Source organism: Geotrypetes seraphini, chromosome 12 (assembly GCF_902459505.1).
Source record: "Geotrypetes seraphini chromosome 12, aGeoSer1.1, whole genome shotgun sequence".
In the NCBI taxonomy this organism is placed as follows: domain Eukaryota; kingdom Metazoa; phylum Chordata; class Amphibia; order Gymnophiona; family Dermophiidae; genus Geotrypetes; species Geotrypetes seraphini.
Genome location: NC_047095.1, coordinates 21,916,504 through 21,933,987, shown reverse-complemented (window position 1 = coordinate 21,933,987; position 17,484 = coordinate 21,916,504). Strand labels below are relative to the sequence as shown.

Below are 17,484 nucleotides of genomic sequence, written 5' to 3'. Positions count from 1 at the left end.
ATTTGCAGCACTAATTTCAGTGGGTAGGATCAGACACTACAAATCTCACACTGCTTTGGGATGAAAATTTAAAACCAAGACTAGGGTTACCAGACGTCTGGTTTTAAGTAACAGGATTCCTCTTTTTCAGACACAATACACACAAAACCCATCCCGGTCTGCTCGGCTCCGAAGCTTGCACATATGGGCTTTGAAATCAGCACGGTGCACTGCCCCTTACACGTCTGCCCTGACTGCCTGTGCAAGCCCATGCAAGCAGATGGGGGGGCATTCCTCCGATCGCCCCCATCTGCATATTTTTGTTTCCTGAATTGGTCGGACTTGCCTGGATCGGGCCCGATCGGGCAAGTTAGTGAATCCTGCCCATAGTGCCATACGTTGTGCATGTAAATTTGTGCAAACAGTTAATTTGCACACACCACAATTGTTTAACAAGACCAATCAGTGCTGTTAATGGGTAATTAACACTTCTTAATTTAATGCTAATTGGCAGTAATTAGAAATTATGCACACAACTTGGCAGCAACATTTTGCTAATTGATATTGGATGGATAAGGTAATTTGCTTAGTAGACTTTATATTGTTGCATGCTGGGAATTTTAAGTGGAAATGATTTCTGGTGGAATATCTATTGGAGGCAGCCTGGAGTAGGATGGCCAACTTTGTTAGGTAGTTGGGAGCATTGCCTGTCAGGATCATAAAGGAAGTGATGCCTAATTTAAATTTGATCCTTGTGGTTAGGAACAATCAATGTAGTAGGGCTGTAGGTGTTCCAATTTCCATAGTGCATACATGAGTCTTACTGCTGCATTTTGAACTAGTTGTAGACACAATAGAAACATTTTAGAGCAAAGAACTAGTGTTATATTAATAATAGTAATAATAATTTACTTTTTGTATACCGCCAAACCAGTAAAAGATTCTAAGCGGTTCACAGCAAGATAAGGCTGAACATCCAGCCGATTTACAATACAAGAAAAGCTATTTCTAGAAGATACATAATGCCTATAGAGTAAAAGCATTATTAACATTAGAACACTTAAGTTACAAATTTATCAAATAGTTGTGTTTAGTAATTTTCTAAAATTATAGTAAGATGGAACTTCTAGCATCATTTTGCCAAACCAGGTATTCAATTGAGCTGCCTGAAAAGCGACAATTCTCTCTAAAAATATCTTAAAATGACATAATTTGACAGGATGGTATGTAAATAACTGGATTTTATGTGTAGGCTTGTTTGAATAGTCTAGTTGAGATGATATGGGATTACTACTACTATTTGTCATTTCTATGGTGCTGAAAGGAAAGGCGATGTACATTTAACATGCAATAGATCGTCCCTGCTTAGAAGAGGTTACAATATAATTTGGACAGATAAATAGGACATCTCAGAGATGGGGTGTTTCTGGTAGAAGGAATGATACATTGGGTATAGATATCTGACAGTGAGTGGGAGTTAAGAGATGAAAGCAGCTTCAAAAAAAGTGGACTTTTAACTTGGATTTGAATACCGCTAGAAGGATCTCAAAGTCCCTCCTTGAGGGCCACAATCCAGTCAAGTTTTCAGGATTTCCCCAATGAATATGCATTGAAAGCAGTGCATGCACATTCATTGGGGAAATCCTGAAATCCCGACTGGATTGCGGCCCTCAAGGAGGGACTTTGAGATCCCTGCGCTAGAGACAGAGCATTACATATTGGACTCAGGCAGCCTGTTGCAGGCATATGGTGCAGCAAGAAAAAAGGGACGAAGTCTGGAGTTGGCGGTGGAGGAGAAGGGTACAGATAAGAGGGACTTACCTGACTACACTAAGATTTGGAAGGCCTCTGTTTCGAGGTATTTTCTGATGGAGCCTAGCTTGCTCAGCACAAAGAAAGACTGTTTTATTACCTCATTGAGGATACCCTCAATAAAAAGTCTGAAGGCGGGTTTGGTGGGGCAGATATAATTGCCACACACTGGTCAGCAATGTCACAGCCTTGCATGGGAAGATATTTAGTGGCTCTCCTTTCGCTCATTTGGGTCCAAAGTAGCCCGACTTAAAAATGAGTGAAGACCACTGCCTTAGGGCAGAGGTAGGCAATTCCGGTCCTTGGGAGCTGGAGCCAGGTCAGGTTTTCAGGATATCCACAATAAATATGCATGAGATAGGATTTGCATGCACTGCCTCCTTGAGATGCAAATCTATCTCATGCAAATTCATGGTGTAGATCCTGAAAACCTGACCTGGCTCCGGCTCTCGAGGACCAGAATTGCCTACCCCTGCCTTAGGGGATATGTCCTGTGCCTCTTTCTCTCCCCCCCTGTAATATTCTTTGTAATTCGCACAAGCAGAACTTTATCCCAGCAGAGTCGGTTCATGGGAACTTGCTGGATGTTTCATTTGTCACCTCAGTTAAGAGAGCCTCCTTCTGAATTAATCCCCTGCATTAGTTTAAGTAAACTGCGCTGCTTGATCAGCTGCCTCTGAAGAGCTGAAGCTGTCACAGCACACTGCTCTTCAAACATTGATTATAAGGCTATATAATAGCTCAGATCAGGCGACGCTTATTTACAGTTATAATGCAGCCGTATCAGATCATTTTCACAGAACAGTCTGTCAAGAGCCTTATTTAAATGTTCAAATACGAGTATTACTAATACCTTATCTGTTTGTTCCAAGGTGTCATTATCTTGCATTTTGACAAACTAATGTAAGGGGTCGTGTACCTTTTCTATGTGGATTCAAAACCTCTGCAGCTGTAAGGGATCCATTAACACTGCTTTTGCGGGCATGAAGCCTGAGAATTAATTTAGGAAACCTGAACTTGTAGCTAAGTGTGAATGTATTCACATGGACACACTCAGCCTATGTGGAACAAGTTGTGTGATGTTTGCTTTAATGATATGCTATCCTCAAAAAAAAAAAAAAAAAGCATTCACTGTTTACACACACACACACTGAATCGGCAAACTTACCAGTAAATTAAAATTTCCAAAAACATTAATACACTTCAGATTCTCTGATCATCTTTTTTCACCTTTGTGTCAAAAAATTACATTAAATCTGAATTGCATGCGAAGGCTTCCTTTCCTCAGCTAAATATGTTCTCTTCCACATCCTTACACACAGTAATATTAGTCAGAAAAATACTGCTTCCTAGTCAAATGTCTCCTGCAAGCTCAAACCATAGGGTCTACTAAAAGGGCAGATACTATTGGCTGGGAGCCTGAAACTATTCCACTGCACCTCTCCAGACCTCATCACCATGGCACTAGTGACTTATCAGAGACAGGATGCTGGAGTTCATGGACCTTGGACTGACTCTGCTTGGCTTTCCTTATGTTCTCATGGCAATAATTATATTTCCTGCATATGTGCAGCAGAGAGACCAAGGGCAATAAGAATAGTACCAACAGTGATATGCAGTTAGAGAAGAATTATTGGAAAGTGCACAGTGGTTACGTACTTAGAACTTTTAAAATCAATATCAAAAAAGTCCTAAATGACACATGCCACAGGTTTATATGTAGACCTTCAGGAAATAACACACATGGTAGTAGAACCCGAATCTGAGCACAGAAGTTCAAAACTGGAAAGTTTACAGCCAGTGGATATTTAGGGATCTTTTTACTAAGCTGCGATAGGTGCTAACCTGAACTTAACTCAGCAAAAATAGCTTAACATGGGATATGGTAAAGCATTCTGTACTAGTTTTCTCATGTGTGCATGCTAACCGCACGGTAATTTTTTTGTAATTACATTTTTACCGGGGGGGGGGGGGGGAGGGTCAGAGGTGTTCTTGTTTTAGCTAGTTAGCACATCTACATCTATTGTGCATTAACTGGTTAGCAAATGGTTAATACAGAAGCCCTTAGCACCTCCTAAAATAGGTGGTGTTGTGTTCTTGCAGTAATTTTTTTTAAATGGCCGCACAGTAATTGTCAAACAAAAGAAGAAGAAGTGGGGAGTGGGATAGATCACGTCAACCTTGGGGTGGACGATCTTTATTTGCATAAATCAACTTACAACTATAAAGCATATAAAAAAACATAAAAAGTACAAATGTATAAAAAGTCCTGTAAACAATGACAAGACTTTTTATACATTTGGCCTCTTCATGTGATTTTATTTGCATTATAGTTATAAGTTAATACAGATAAAGATCATCCACCCCAAGGTTGATGTAATCTATCTCACTTCCCACATGTTCTTCTTTTGTTTGACCTTATGTGAGGTTTCTGTTCCCTCTTTTGTTCTATATTTGCACAGTAATCCTAACATTAGCACATGGCTATTAATAAAAATAATACAAAAAAGGGTGTGTTTTTTACAGCCACAGTAAAAATGACCTTAGCATATGAGAGAGACTCAACTAAGGGTGCATTAGAGCCAGTTCTTACTGTAGTTTAGTAAAAGGACCCCTGAATGAGTTTTGTATATAAAAATAATTAGATCGAATATTAAAAAGAATAGATCTTAGGAGCACTGCTGTAAATTAATCAATGGTTTTCTATTCTGCTATTTTGTCCATTCAGATTCAATGCAGATAACAACAAAGAGTTCCCTACATTAAGGGGAAGTACATGAATTATAATGAAAATACATACAAAATTAATACAATACTATCAAGGGTAACATTTATTGAAAAAAATAGGTCTTAAGTGCCTTTCGAAAAATAACATTTGACTCTAGGGGCTCATAAAACGCAAATATGTCTAAAAACCGGCCTAAATTGGCACTTGGACGATCTGTAAGACAAGTTGTCCACGTGCCGATAATCGAATCGAGTTTTAGACGCATCTCAAAACGACTTAGGCCCTTTTAGTGCTGCTGTATGCTCAGAGCTAAAAGGGGCATTTTAGGAGGAGTGGTGAGGGCAGGATCTGTGCGGGATGTAGGCTGACCTAGACTTATGCACTTTTACAAAGGTGCGCTATGCTTTTTAGTGCGTGCTAAATATTATCACGTGTTAAACACGTGCTAAATGCTAATGCGTGCATGTTATCATATAGCGCACAGTAAATCCACGCTAAATTGCTTATTGCGCCTTTGTAAAAGAGGGCCTTAGACGTACTGCAAATATAACCGAAAGTGTAACAAGACTGCCTAGATGGAAATTGTGCGTTGTGACTTAGGCCATGTAAAACCAGGTCTAAGTGCCCAGTCGCCGCTTTTTGTCGCCAAAAACTGATGCCGCTCTTTGAAAATGCCTCGGCGATTTTTAAGAATCCACCAGGAGGGCTCATTTCTGTGTTAAAGAGCACATTTGCATGTCATTGTCGGAGACTGCTAGAAACCTCGCTAAAGACAGAGATAATCTGTTTTGATAATTTGCCGCTAAAATGCATGCAGACTAAACCACAGGAAAACAGTTTAGTGACTGCGTTAAAGTTTTGAGAATCTTGTCCTGAGAGATTTCAAGCTTACACATACTACTAATTTTGAAACCCCCCCTTTGACCTGCTTGTTCAGACTGGGTATTAAACATTAAACAATTGCTTCTATAGCACTTCAAAGATATAGTTTAAAAGCTCACTTTATTTAGAATTGTCAACAGCAGCAAATTTCATAAATTGAGACATTGAGTAACACACTTAAGAGAGAGCAGGATGAAAATATAGGGAAAAAGATCAGGACTTTTTGTAGTTATACAACCAGACTCAAAAGCAGCTTGCATACAGGTACTTCAAGCATTTTTCCTATCTGTCCCGGTGGGCTCACAATTTATCTAAATGTACCTGGGGCAGTGGAGGATTAAGTACAAAATTGGAAGAGGCGCCCTGGAGTAGGATGGCCAACTCTGTTAGGTAGTTAGAAGAACTTAATTTCACCCCTGATGGCTGAAGTTGTTTCAAGATAAGTGAATAACTTTTATTCATGAATTATTTAAAGAAGAATTGAAATTTGCACAGACTGCACATTGGATTCCAGTATGTTTATGTTAAAAGCTTGGGCCGATGATGAATGTTCGGCGAAATTAAGCTCTCATTTATGTGACATGGGAAGCTCACCTCCGATGGCCCATAAATGTTTTTCTCTATGAGGGATATCATTATTGATAGGATGGTATAACTCTTGAGTATCCCATACAAAGTGCATTGTTTAAATAAGCCTTCAGCTTTTCTATACACTAATGTTGCCATTAGCTAGTGCCTACTGTACGCGTAACCATTTACTCCAGCCTGACATGGTGTGCTTCCGCCTACAGCTAGGCATGCGCATACTGACTTAACGCTCTATTCTATAATGGCGATTTCACGTGCAATTGCTGTTATAGAAAATCGGTGCTTTGTGCCCCTATTTTGAGTGCTTAATTTATGGCGCACTTTCCTGAATCTACACCTTTATGTCTCAATGCCATAGGAGAGGCATAGTTTTTAAAGAGTTTTAAAGAGGCACAGATAAGACACAGCTATATGTGTTTCTTAGAACCTAAATGTGACAGACACGGAGCTTACTGCCCCTTTATACCTCTCCTATGTTTATGACAATCTTGTAGTTGCGGGAGAAAACCCAAGGCTCCAGGATAATTATGAACAGCCCGAGAATCTGTTGCTGTGATAAGATTAATGACTGGAACTTCATTAAAGCTCTGCTGGAAGGTGGAAAGGTTAAAGGCATAGGGCAGGGTCAGAAAACAAAACCCTGGTACACTGCAATAACAGACATTAAAGTAATTGCAGGTAAAGTATAGACTTTTATGATGGGGGTCACGTTATCTCTAATGAGATCTGGAAAAGTGGCTGAGCCTCTGAGCCTTAGGTCCACAAAGCCTAATGCTATATCCTGTGTGCCAAAGTCACTAAAGGGCTCACTTCAATTTAGCCAAAGTCTGCAAACCATAATAGAATTGTAACACCAATAAATCCATTTCCTTTCTCTTTTGTGTTCATTGCTTGTTTTGGTCTTCAGTTTTGTTCTCCTGTGCTCAATAGTCCCTTCTCCCTCCTTTTTTTTCAGTTCTGTCTATATCTACCATGAATCCCATCATAAATTATCTCATTGTCCTTAGCTGGGTACTTTGCATTCTGCTGAACCCGAGCCTGCCATATTAAACTACTGACTCTGAGAGAATGAACAGCCCTCTTGGCCTCGCATCTACTTTGATAAAAGGGTCAACAGTATGAGGGTGGAAAGAAATACTGGTAATTATCTTCATATAGGAGGTACATATATGTATTGTGCGAGTCTGAACACATAATGCAATAAATAAAAGAATGTACAAGTGGTATAAAAGTCTAGTTCAACACTGGTATGTCCTTTTATTGTGATCAATGCTCTCCATGGACTCTCTTCTGTGGAATCTACCTTATCACCTTCTTGCTAGAATAGGAACTAGCAAAAGCAAGGTATATAACATATAAACTGTTTTGATTGTACTCGGAACCAGGGCAGGCAACCACAGCTGCTTCCTTTCAGCTGTGGAAGTTCCTACCATGAGAACTTAGTGATCCTAGCCATGTGAAGGTGAAAATACCTAAGTTATCATATCAGATGTGAGAAAGAAAGACATTAGTGGAAGTTGCTGTGGCTCAATGGGTAAAAGCCCTGTTCCCATCTTCCAGCAGTCATAGGTTCAAATCCCAGCACATACAGTATTTTAATTGTGGCATTCTACCTCGCAGGTGCACCTTGATCTCACAATGACGTCAGCCTTATGCAGCTGCACACTTCCATTTGCAATGAAGTGCAAGCCATGCTAAGGTCTGTATCTGTTTTTTCTGTTTTTAAGCTTTTGTAAATGAAGTTATTTATGCAATCTATATATTTTTTTCATGTGCTTTCCTTGCTTTCAGTAATGAGCTGATTGGAGCACTGTTTAGTCAGAAAAAAAGGGTAGCTTTTTAGCAAGAAACCTAAAGCTCCATATGCTCTGCTTCAGTTAATGGAAGTTTTCCTCTAATTAGCAAACAACATTGATTTGTCCACAAAAATAGAAGGTTTTGCATGCAGTATATCTGTTTTGATGTGCCCTGTTTATGTGGTGCCTTATTAAATGCATTTTGAGCATAATAAAGCAAAAATAAAAAACCAGAGAGCTATTTAGCAGATTGTATTAAGGATGTCCAAACTGTGCCTAAGTTCCGTCCATAGAACTCAGGTCTATCTGAAGCCCAAACTATGCTCAAAAGTAGACTTGGTTTTCATTTGTCTACAATGTAAGCATGAGATGGACGCCCTATAATGCTCAGCATTATGCAAATGAATCGAAGGACTCCCAGACCACTCCCATTCCATGCCCATGCCTATTCTGTTAGGCGTAAGTTTTCCCAATGGGCATCCAGGAAATTGTGGACATGCCTACAAAGTGACGTCCACATCCTTTGGATGTCCATGTGCCAATTATCACTCGTTAAGACCCTTAAATGGCTCATTAATCACTTAATTTGGATGCCTAAGTCCCGCTCAGCGTTAAGCGGGATTTAGGTGCCCTTTATAGAATCGGTGCCTCAGTGCACACAGTATTGTAATAAAGCAAAGATCTATATTTATGTCTATGTAATGCTCAGAGTTCCTGTCTTAACATTATAAAACTGTACTGAACATAAGTATCATAAATATTTATACTACTACTATTATCCATTCGGTTGCGTCTGACCCTTGGGTACTCTGTAGGCCAGTTATCGCCATACTTCCCTGTTTTCCACGGCTTCTTTCAATTAATAATTTCATTTTAGGTCTTTAATGGGATTACCTTAATAGCTTCAGTGATTATCTGTGGAAGGAATAGTTTTTGGGCACTATTGTTGCTAGATGGCATGCCTCCCATTCCTATGAAATGGCAAACAAAGGCAGGCACTGTTTAATAAACTTCCTTTACAAAATATGTGCCTTGGGCGACTCGTTAAGGTCCTGCCAACATTTTCCAGTGGAAAGGGAGGTCTGGAAAAAGAAGCCTAGAATGGGAGCTAAAGTGATCTGAACAGTTCACCCATAGGCTTACTCACAGCTGCAACATTAAAAGATGAAAATCTTTTGGAATAAATACAGTATGTTGAACTATTTATATCTGAAAATTTTTGGAATTTCTGTGCATTGAACATTGATAGTTTAACTCTGCAAGAATATGTTACCTTGAACAGAAATCTAGCCTTTGTACATTTTGATTCAGAGCAATTAAGGCAGCCCAACATCACATATTGCTTATCTCAAATCCATTTTATCAAGATTAAAAACACTCAGTCAGGCTAAGATTAGCCTATTTACTTACCAAGATCTTCAGGGAATTCTTTCTTTTGTTTTCTAATGAAAGATGAGAATTGGGAAATTCCCGATTCATGGCTATGTTGACAAGCCCGCCATCTTCCAGCAAGCTCTAGCTCTTAGCGTATCCCAAAGATATACCTGTAGAACTGTAACAGCCTGTCTCATCCCAGGGCGCTCCTTAAAAAGTGGGTGAATGACTCACACCGGGGCCAGTCGAGTTCCTGATGCTGCGAGTAGGAGAGCTCGGAGTTCTGTTGCTGCAGAATGCAGAGATCCTTGGATTCTGCTCATACTAGCTGAAAAAAAAAGCTTTGTGTCAGGCTTCCAGCAGGCAGCGTTTTCCTAAGCTAAGGTATCTTAGTGCTAAAGGGCATAAATGGAGGTATAAGCATAACTGCAAATACAGCAGTCTAGTTTTCTTGTTGATATACCTATGCCTATACTTATTTCTACCACAAGAAACAGCTGCTTTACAGGATGCAGTTTACGGGCACGGAATAGGAGCATATGCAAAATGAATTATTGCTTGTTCTAAACCGTTCTTACAGCAAGAATGACATCCCTTGGGCACTATTTGCAAGTCACTTTTGTAGAGGAGGAAAAAGCACCAGAACGACAATTTGTTGGTTTAATTTTTTTGTGTAATATCATTGGGTATAGACTGGCTGTGTACGAGTCAGTCTCTTTAGGTATAAGTAATGAATGAGACCTTTTCTTTTATTCAGAATCACATGTGGTGACAGAAGGGGCCAGATCCTATAAAAGGCGCCTAGCTGAATTCTGCACTCCAAATTGTTTTAACTTAATTTAATTGATGTTTTAATTGAAAATGCCATTAAAAGTTAATTTTTTTTAAATTTTAGCGTTAATTGAAATTGCATGCGGAATTCAGCATGGCATCTACCAACGCCTAAGCTGAGATACCTAATGATGCCTACCTGAAAAAGTAGGTGTGGTTAGGGGCAGAAAATAAATGTGATATGACTCAGGTGTCAGTAAATTAGGCCAGGAAATCCTGGCGTAATATACCATACTCATAGGCAACGGAACGCTATTTGATTTGGGGGGAGGGGCTCTGGAGCTCCAACTTAGCCCCAGCGGAATCCTGCGGCACAGCCCACAACCATCTCCCAACTCCACCTCCTACCAACCTAGTATTTTAAATCTTCAGGCCAGCCGCCACGCAGCGTCAATGAGCAGGCCTGCCCACGGAAGTAAAATAAAGGGTTCTGAGGCAGGCTTGATCATTGCTGCTGTGCGGCAGCTGCCCCAAAGATATAAAGTACAACATCATGAAACGGGTGGTAGGGCAGGAACCAACCATCGACTGCCAATTTCGGGGAAGGCCATGGCCCCTGCGGCCTCCCCTATTCTGACGCCTATGCCATCACTTAACATTATGAAGCCTACCAGGGCCTAAATTGAATTAGGTGCTGATAGGCATGATTCTGTAAATGGCTGATTGACAACTGTGGCCTAGTGGCTGATTAACAACTGTGTTAACCAGTGCCTAGCAGATAGGTGTCACTAGGTGTTATTTACAGAACAGCCCCAAGATATCTACTAAGGATTCAAATCCCACTGCTGCTCCCTGTGACCTTGGGCAAGTCACTTAACCCTTAACTGTCTCAGGTACTAACTTAACCTTTTAATGTGTGGCGGCAGCCAAAAAAGCAAACAGGATGCTAGGAATTATTAAAAAAGGGATGGTTAACAAGACTAAGAATGTTATAATGCCTCTGTATAGCTCCATGGTGCGTCCTCACCTGGAGTATTGTGTTCAATTCTGGTCTCCTTATCTCAAGAAAGATATAACGGCACTAGAAAAGGTTCAAAGAAGAGTGACTAAGATGATAAAGGGGATGGAACTCCTCTCGTATGAGGAAAGACTAAGAAGGTTAGGGCTCTTCAGCTTGGAAAAGAAAAGGCTGAGGGGAGATATGATTGAAGTCTACAAAATCCATTAGTGGAGTAGAACGGTGTCACAGTCCGAACTAGTGCTGCCCGATTCAGGAAAAAATATTTCGATTCAATTCAGCCTATTGAATCGATTTTTCGATTCGAATTTCCTGCCCAATTGGGGCTTTTTTCCCCCCAAACATCCTGGTGAGTTTATTTTATAACCTCTTCACCCCCTTTGCCCTCTCCTACCCACACTGGTGCTGTGGTGTAAACAAAATAAACAAAAGACTTTTCCTCTATCTGTTAAATCCTAGCTCACGTTCGCGGTCTAATACCAGCTCTGTCAAAATACAAATTTCAAATCTGACACAATGTAATCAAAAACAGAAAATAAAATTATTTTCGTTACCTTTTGTTGTCTGATCATTTTTCAAATCATGTTGGTCCCAGGCTCTACAACAAACGTTTTCTGATAACTTGCTTGCCAGGGTCTCTTGCTTATTTGTTGTTTTCTTCTTTCTCTGTGGTAACCATCCATCTTCCATTTCTGTCCTCCCCTTCCATTTCCCTTCTCTCCCCTGGAGGTCTGGCATCTTTCCTTTTTTCCGCCTCTATTCCCTTAGCTGCAGCAAAGGACCCCACCATACCCAGATCCACCATCTCTCCTTTTCTCAACTACCCTTTCATGCAGCACCTCTCCCTCCTTCCCCACCAGCTCTCCCTTTCTCTTTCTAACTACCCTCCTATCCAGTATCTCTATCCCCCCCACATACACCATCCCTTGTGTCCAACTTCTCTCCCTTTCTGTTCCTTCCCTCCCTAAATCCCATTGTCCATCATCTTTCTCCCTCTCCTGTTTTTAGATCCATTATTTCTTCTATCCCTCCCCCCATCTCCCCTCTTCATGATCTCCCCTAAGTCCATCTCCCCCCTCCACCAAATTCATTTCTCCCATTCATCTTCTCCCCATCTCTCGCCCAGTCCACAAACTCCCCCAAGTCTATCTCCCCTCTCCTGCCATCTACCATTATTTTGACATTATGACGTGTTGCCGGTGGCGGTAGTTATTTAGCGATCCACTCCTGCTACCACTCCTTGCGTCTTCTCTCCACTGTGGCCCGCCCTCAGTGAAAATGTCCTGTTTCCGCTTTGGCAGCGTAATGGAGATAAGATGCCTGGAATAGTGGCAGGGTAGTGAATTGAATTTGCTACCGCCGCTTTTGCCTGGCCAGGGAGGAGAAATACTGTAAAATCTATCATTACATATTAAGGGCATGTATGTACTCAGAAGCCAAATGCTGAGCCCAAAAATACCTTCATATAAGGCTATTTTTTTTTTTAAAGTAAAAAAGATTTTACATTTGGAACTGAAAACTCATATCCCTTATCACGTTCAATACATGCCTCCCTTCATCTTGTTTAGAGGATAGCTCTGAGTGGACTCCACCATGTGCGGGCGAAGAAAGTGCAGTCAACCCACTTTGTGTTGGTCTGTTAGTTTTAGAGGCTTTGCGGAGGTCGGAGGGAGGTGGGGGGGGGGTGGGTCCTGATTCGCTGTGCAGCTGGTGGACTTTGAATATCCCTGGTCCTGTCTGTTCTCGGCTCCTTTCTGCATCGAAGGCAGAGAGCCCTGATGATCTGCTTGTCTTTCCTTCCTGTTCCTCCTTCAGACTGGAATGAAGCTTGGGCGGGAAGGAGAGAGCCTTGCTGCCGCCAATCTGCACGCTGAGACCTGTTCGGGATTTCCCTCTGCCACCAGAGTCCTTGCTTTGATGTAAGTTCCGGTCTTGCAAAACCGGAAGTTACACCAGAAGCAAGGACTCCGGTGGCAGAGGGAAAGCCCGAACGGGTCTCTATCAAGGGGGCCGATGAATCAGTAAGTCCAATTTTCTTCAAAAACAGATCGATTTGAATCGATTCACCCGAAGTGAATTGGTGAATCGATTCGAATCATGAATCGGGCAGCAGTAGTCCGTACCCCTGGATAGCGCAGCGAGCTCTGTGACTAACGAATACTGAGCTGGCGTGGTCCCCACTGACTTAAGGAACCCTTCAGGTTTAAAGTCCATTGTCTGTTGCCCGCAATAGGGCTACAGGTGAGTATTCCCTTTCCTTCTGAGAGAATAAGGACTCAGACAACAAAGCAGGTTTCCAGCTTTTATTCTGGCCAAAAGGCAGATTGTGGTTAAAGCTTACCACTATCTTGCAATGCAAAAATACTTCAAAATAATTTCCAGAAAAAACCAAGAAGCACAAAAGAACAATAAACAGAGGCTCTCAGTAAAAGTCAGAATAATAGAAAGTTCAATTGCTGGTTCCTGGACTTTAAGTTATAGTCCTCTTCACCAGGACAGCCTTGTGCACAGGTTAATTAAGTAACTTTGTAAGTCCCACAAAAAAGGTTTCAAAATGGAGTTCTTCCCACAAGCAGCATAAGAAATTGTCACAGTTTTGCATTCAACATGCCCTGAATTCTCCCACAGACTCAGAGAAGGATTACAATTCCCAGAGCTCAGAGCCCTTCAGTAAGAACTGTGCAGTTCTAAACAGACAGCCTTTCTTCAACTGTTGCCAAGCCAACCACTTCTCAGCTGGTTCAGCTCAGAACGTAATGCAGTGCAATCACAAGAAAAATATACTTCAGGGCTTTTCTCTTATGCAGTTTAAACAGCCTCCAACTTCCATTACTGGTTTTTAACTGACACTCTCTCCTAGCAGGCAATTTTCCACAGCAGCAATTTTCAAACACAAACTTCAAAACCCACATTAGCACGAAAACTGGCAGCTTCAAAATCCTCACAACTCACTTTTACAGCAACTTATATGTCCATGGCCTCAGCACAAGTTCCTGGCTCTGTTGCCCTGACTGGAGTATTCACAAACTCCATTGGTTCAAGCTGCTGCTCCACTGGAAAGGAAGGGCTATCTTCCATCTCCCAATTTCCATTGCTTCTGCTGCTGCTGTCTGGCTGGGGTAAGGGCTCAGTTGCCGCTTGTACAGCTCCTGCCCTGCCTGCTTCTCCTGTTCTCTCACTCTCTGCTCTTTACAAAGTTCATAGCCCCACCCCCTCAGCCTTGATAGGGGGATGGGACTGCTCTCTCACTTCAGCTGTGTGTGTTTCTCTGGGACAGTGTTTCTCTGTCTCTGCCTTACAGGAGCAGAGTACACACTGGGATTTAACCCTTTAGCTGGATTGGCAAAAGTTCTAGGCTGAACAAAGTCTTCCTGCATGTCATGTACTGACTCACTCAGGCTGCGCTGGTGGTAGTCAGCAATATCAGGTTCTAATTGCTGATCTGGTCAGCTCTTCTGCATAAGGCCAAGATATTCCTATCCCTTTTCTTAGGGACAAATCATCTAGCAACTGATTTGTCACAACTGGTACAAGTGGATCGATTTTTCACCCCATCAAAAATTACAAAGACTAGGGGTCACTCGATGAAGGTATAGGGAAATACTTTTAAAACCAATAGGAGGAAATATTTTTTCACTCAGAGAATAGTTAAGCTCTGGAATGCATTGCCAGATGTTGTTGTAAGAGCGGATAGCATAACTGGTTTTAAGAAAGATTTGGACAAATTCCTGGAGGAAAAATCCATAATCTGTTATTGAGAAAGACATGGGGAAAGCCACTGTTTGCCCTGGATCGGTAGCATGGAATGTTGCTACTCTTTGGATTTTGGCCAGGTACTAGGGACCTCGATTGGCCACTGTGAGAATGTATTACTAGGCTTGATGGACCTTTGGTCTGACCCAATAAGGCTATTCTTATGTTCTTAGGTTTTATTGTGGGCCGGCGAGGTAAGTAATTATATGAGCATCAGAGCATTTACCATGCAAGCTTGCACTAAAACCTCTAGCGTAGCGTGATAAAAGGGGCCCTTCGATTGTAAGCAATCCAGGATCAGAGAAACATCTACAGCACATGAATGTGACTTACCTTGAGCTGCAACTGAGAAAGGTGCAAGCTAAACCCCAAATCCCTACTGCTAAGAATGCTTCTCTCCTATTTCTAAATGAATCGCAATATGAGTAACCTCTAAAGTAATTAAGTACATGTTTAATCATACTGAATAAATCAGTCATAAAAAGCACAAACATAACATAGCAAATGATGGCGAATCAAAACAAAAATGGCCCACTTAGCCTGCGCAGTAAAGTGTTTAGGGTTGTAACTTCTGCAGGCAGGTTATTTAGTTTAGAGAGTAAATTCATAATGAGGCATAAAAAAAAATTCAATAAAGTTCATATTTTATGACCAATTTTATAAAGGTCCAAGAAAATAATAATTGATATAAATAAATGCAATATAATAAATATTTCATATAATTTCCATTGATATGTAGCGAGGTATCTCTTAACCTTTATAAAATACGCCTTTATAAAACAGGCTCCAGGGATTCAAACAAAGGGCTCCTTTTACTAAGGTGCGCTAGCGTTTTTAGTGCACACAGGATATTACCACGCGCTACGTGGCTAGAACTAAAGCCAGCTCAATGCTGGCATTAGCGTCTAGCACGCGAAGCAATGTAGCTTATGCTATTCTGCGCGTTAATGCCCTAACGCAGCTTCGTAAAAGGAGCCCAAAGTTAGACAAATTCCTGCTGAACTGGAACGTACGCAGGTAAGGCTGGTCTCAGTTAGGGCACTGGTCTGTGACCTATGAGCCGCCGCGGGAGCGGACTACTGGGCATGATGGACCACTGGTCTGACCCAGCAGCGGCAATTCTTATGTTCTTATGGTCCCAGAAGTATCCCCAATAATGCACAAATAGTTTTTGCACAGACTTACAAGTCAGGTGCAAAAGTGCACAAGTGGGGCCAGATTGTATAAACGGTGTTGAAAATTCAACGCTTCAAAAACAAGCACTCTTTTTACAACAGCACTGAGCAATGAATTTGGTGCTCAACTGTGGGTGCAAGCATTTATGCCAGCTGAAACCTGGTGCCAGTTGAAATCTTTTGCACCGACAGCGTTCTTCAGCGGTATGTATTTTGCACAGCTTTCCTCCCATAGTACAGCCTTATAAGTCAATTTAAGTATCGCCGCAGTGTGGATAGTGAAATTTTCCCTCACACTCGGCTTTATATACCTCTTGACTTGTAGATGTTTATACATCACGAAGTTTGAATCAACTATGAAAGCCTTAAAAGGACTTCCACTATATTTATGATCGGGTCTCCTGATGAAGTAAATGAAACGGGGACCCCTAACCCCTCATAAAGCTAAATTATTATATTACAAGTTATCTATTGCAAGTGATATATGAAGAAAGAATTCCTACACATTTTTTAGCTTTTGAAAGACTGTGAAAACCTTTATTTATTTATTTTTGTATCTTGCTATGGAGCGTGACCAGCACTGAAACAGTTGCAATGACTGGAAGGTAAACTCTGGTTCATTTCTAGGAGGGTGTATACCAGGGATCTCAAAGTCCCTCCTTGAGGGAAGCAATCCAGTCGGGTTTTCAGGATTTCCCCAATGAATATGCATTGAAAGCAGTGCATGCACATAGGGTCTCATGCCTATTCATTGGGAAAATCCTGAAAATCCGACTGGATTGCGGCCCTCAAGGAGGGACTTTGAGATCCCTGTATACCTTCCTTGTAGAGTTTCACGTCTCTGAGCGACTCAAAAATCTCTGGTCACAGTCCACAGCTAGGTTACTATTTTGAATGCGAGGTCAGTTCATATTTTTGGATTCAAGCATTTTCTGACTTCCTCTAGTTTTTAACTAGTATTATCCCTGTGATTTCTATATGCCCTTTATCATAGAAAGGTGTGTGCTGGCTCCCTAGAGCCACAGTGGGGGTATAGGCTGCAGTGTAGCTTTATTCATCCCCTCTCCTAATAACAATAGGGGAAGAGAAGACCCACAAAAATATCCCATCCGGATGTTGTAGCATACATCCCCCCCATCCTATTTCTCCACAGAACTTTTTATGTCCTTAAAGCTGGCAATTAGGTGCACAAACAGCAGTGCAATAAAAAAACTTCTCAATTGGAACTCCCACCAAAATAGTGGAGCTCTCCATACATCAGGCTTGTGCTTGCAAAGTTCCATTTAATGCTTTAGTAAATACCACAAGAAACACAACTGGCTGTGGGTTTGGCTTTTCTTTTCTTGAGCAGAAAGAAAAAAATAAAATAAAACTTGCCACAAAATGGCTACTTGCCCTTCTCACAGCAGTTTATATGACCACTGGTTCAAGAACTGGCTCAGGGACAAACACTGGCTCTGTACAGTCCATCCTTTCTTCCACCGGTTCTAGGCTTGCAGATTGGGAATCCTCAGCATTGACCTTCCCAGGCCTGTAACTTGGACTGAAGAGCTCTTTTCAAGCACTGTTCCTCCACTGCATTTGCTAGCTTGTGTGAGCTACTTTTCT

The 17,484-nt window shown here is 41.4% G+C and overlaps 1 protein-coding gene across 3 annotated transcripts in view; it reads right to left on the bottom strand.

Annotated features, from left to right (window-relative positions):
• Positions 1–17,470, bottom strand: part of BCAR3 (BCAR3 adaptor protein, NSP family member) — a 213,011-nt gene extending 195,541 nt beyond the window's left edge. Inside the window, exon 1 of one of the 3 annotated variants that reach the window (XM_033917116.1) lies at positions 17,272–17,470. The gene's annotated coding sequence lies outside the window, so the exon portion shown is untranslated. The other 2 variants (XM_033917117.1, XM_033917118.1) reach the window with 2 other exon arrangements.
• Between the last annotated feature and the right edge of the window lie 14 nt (positions 17,471–17,484).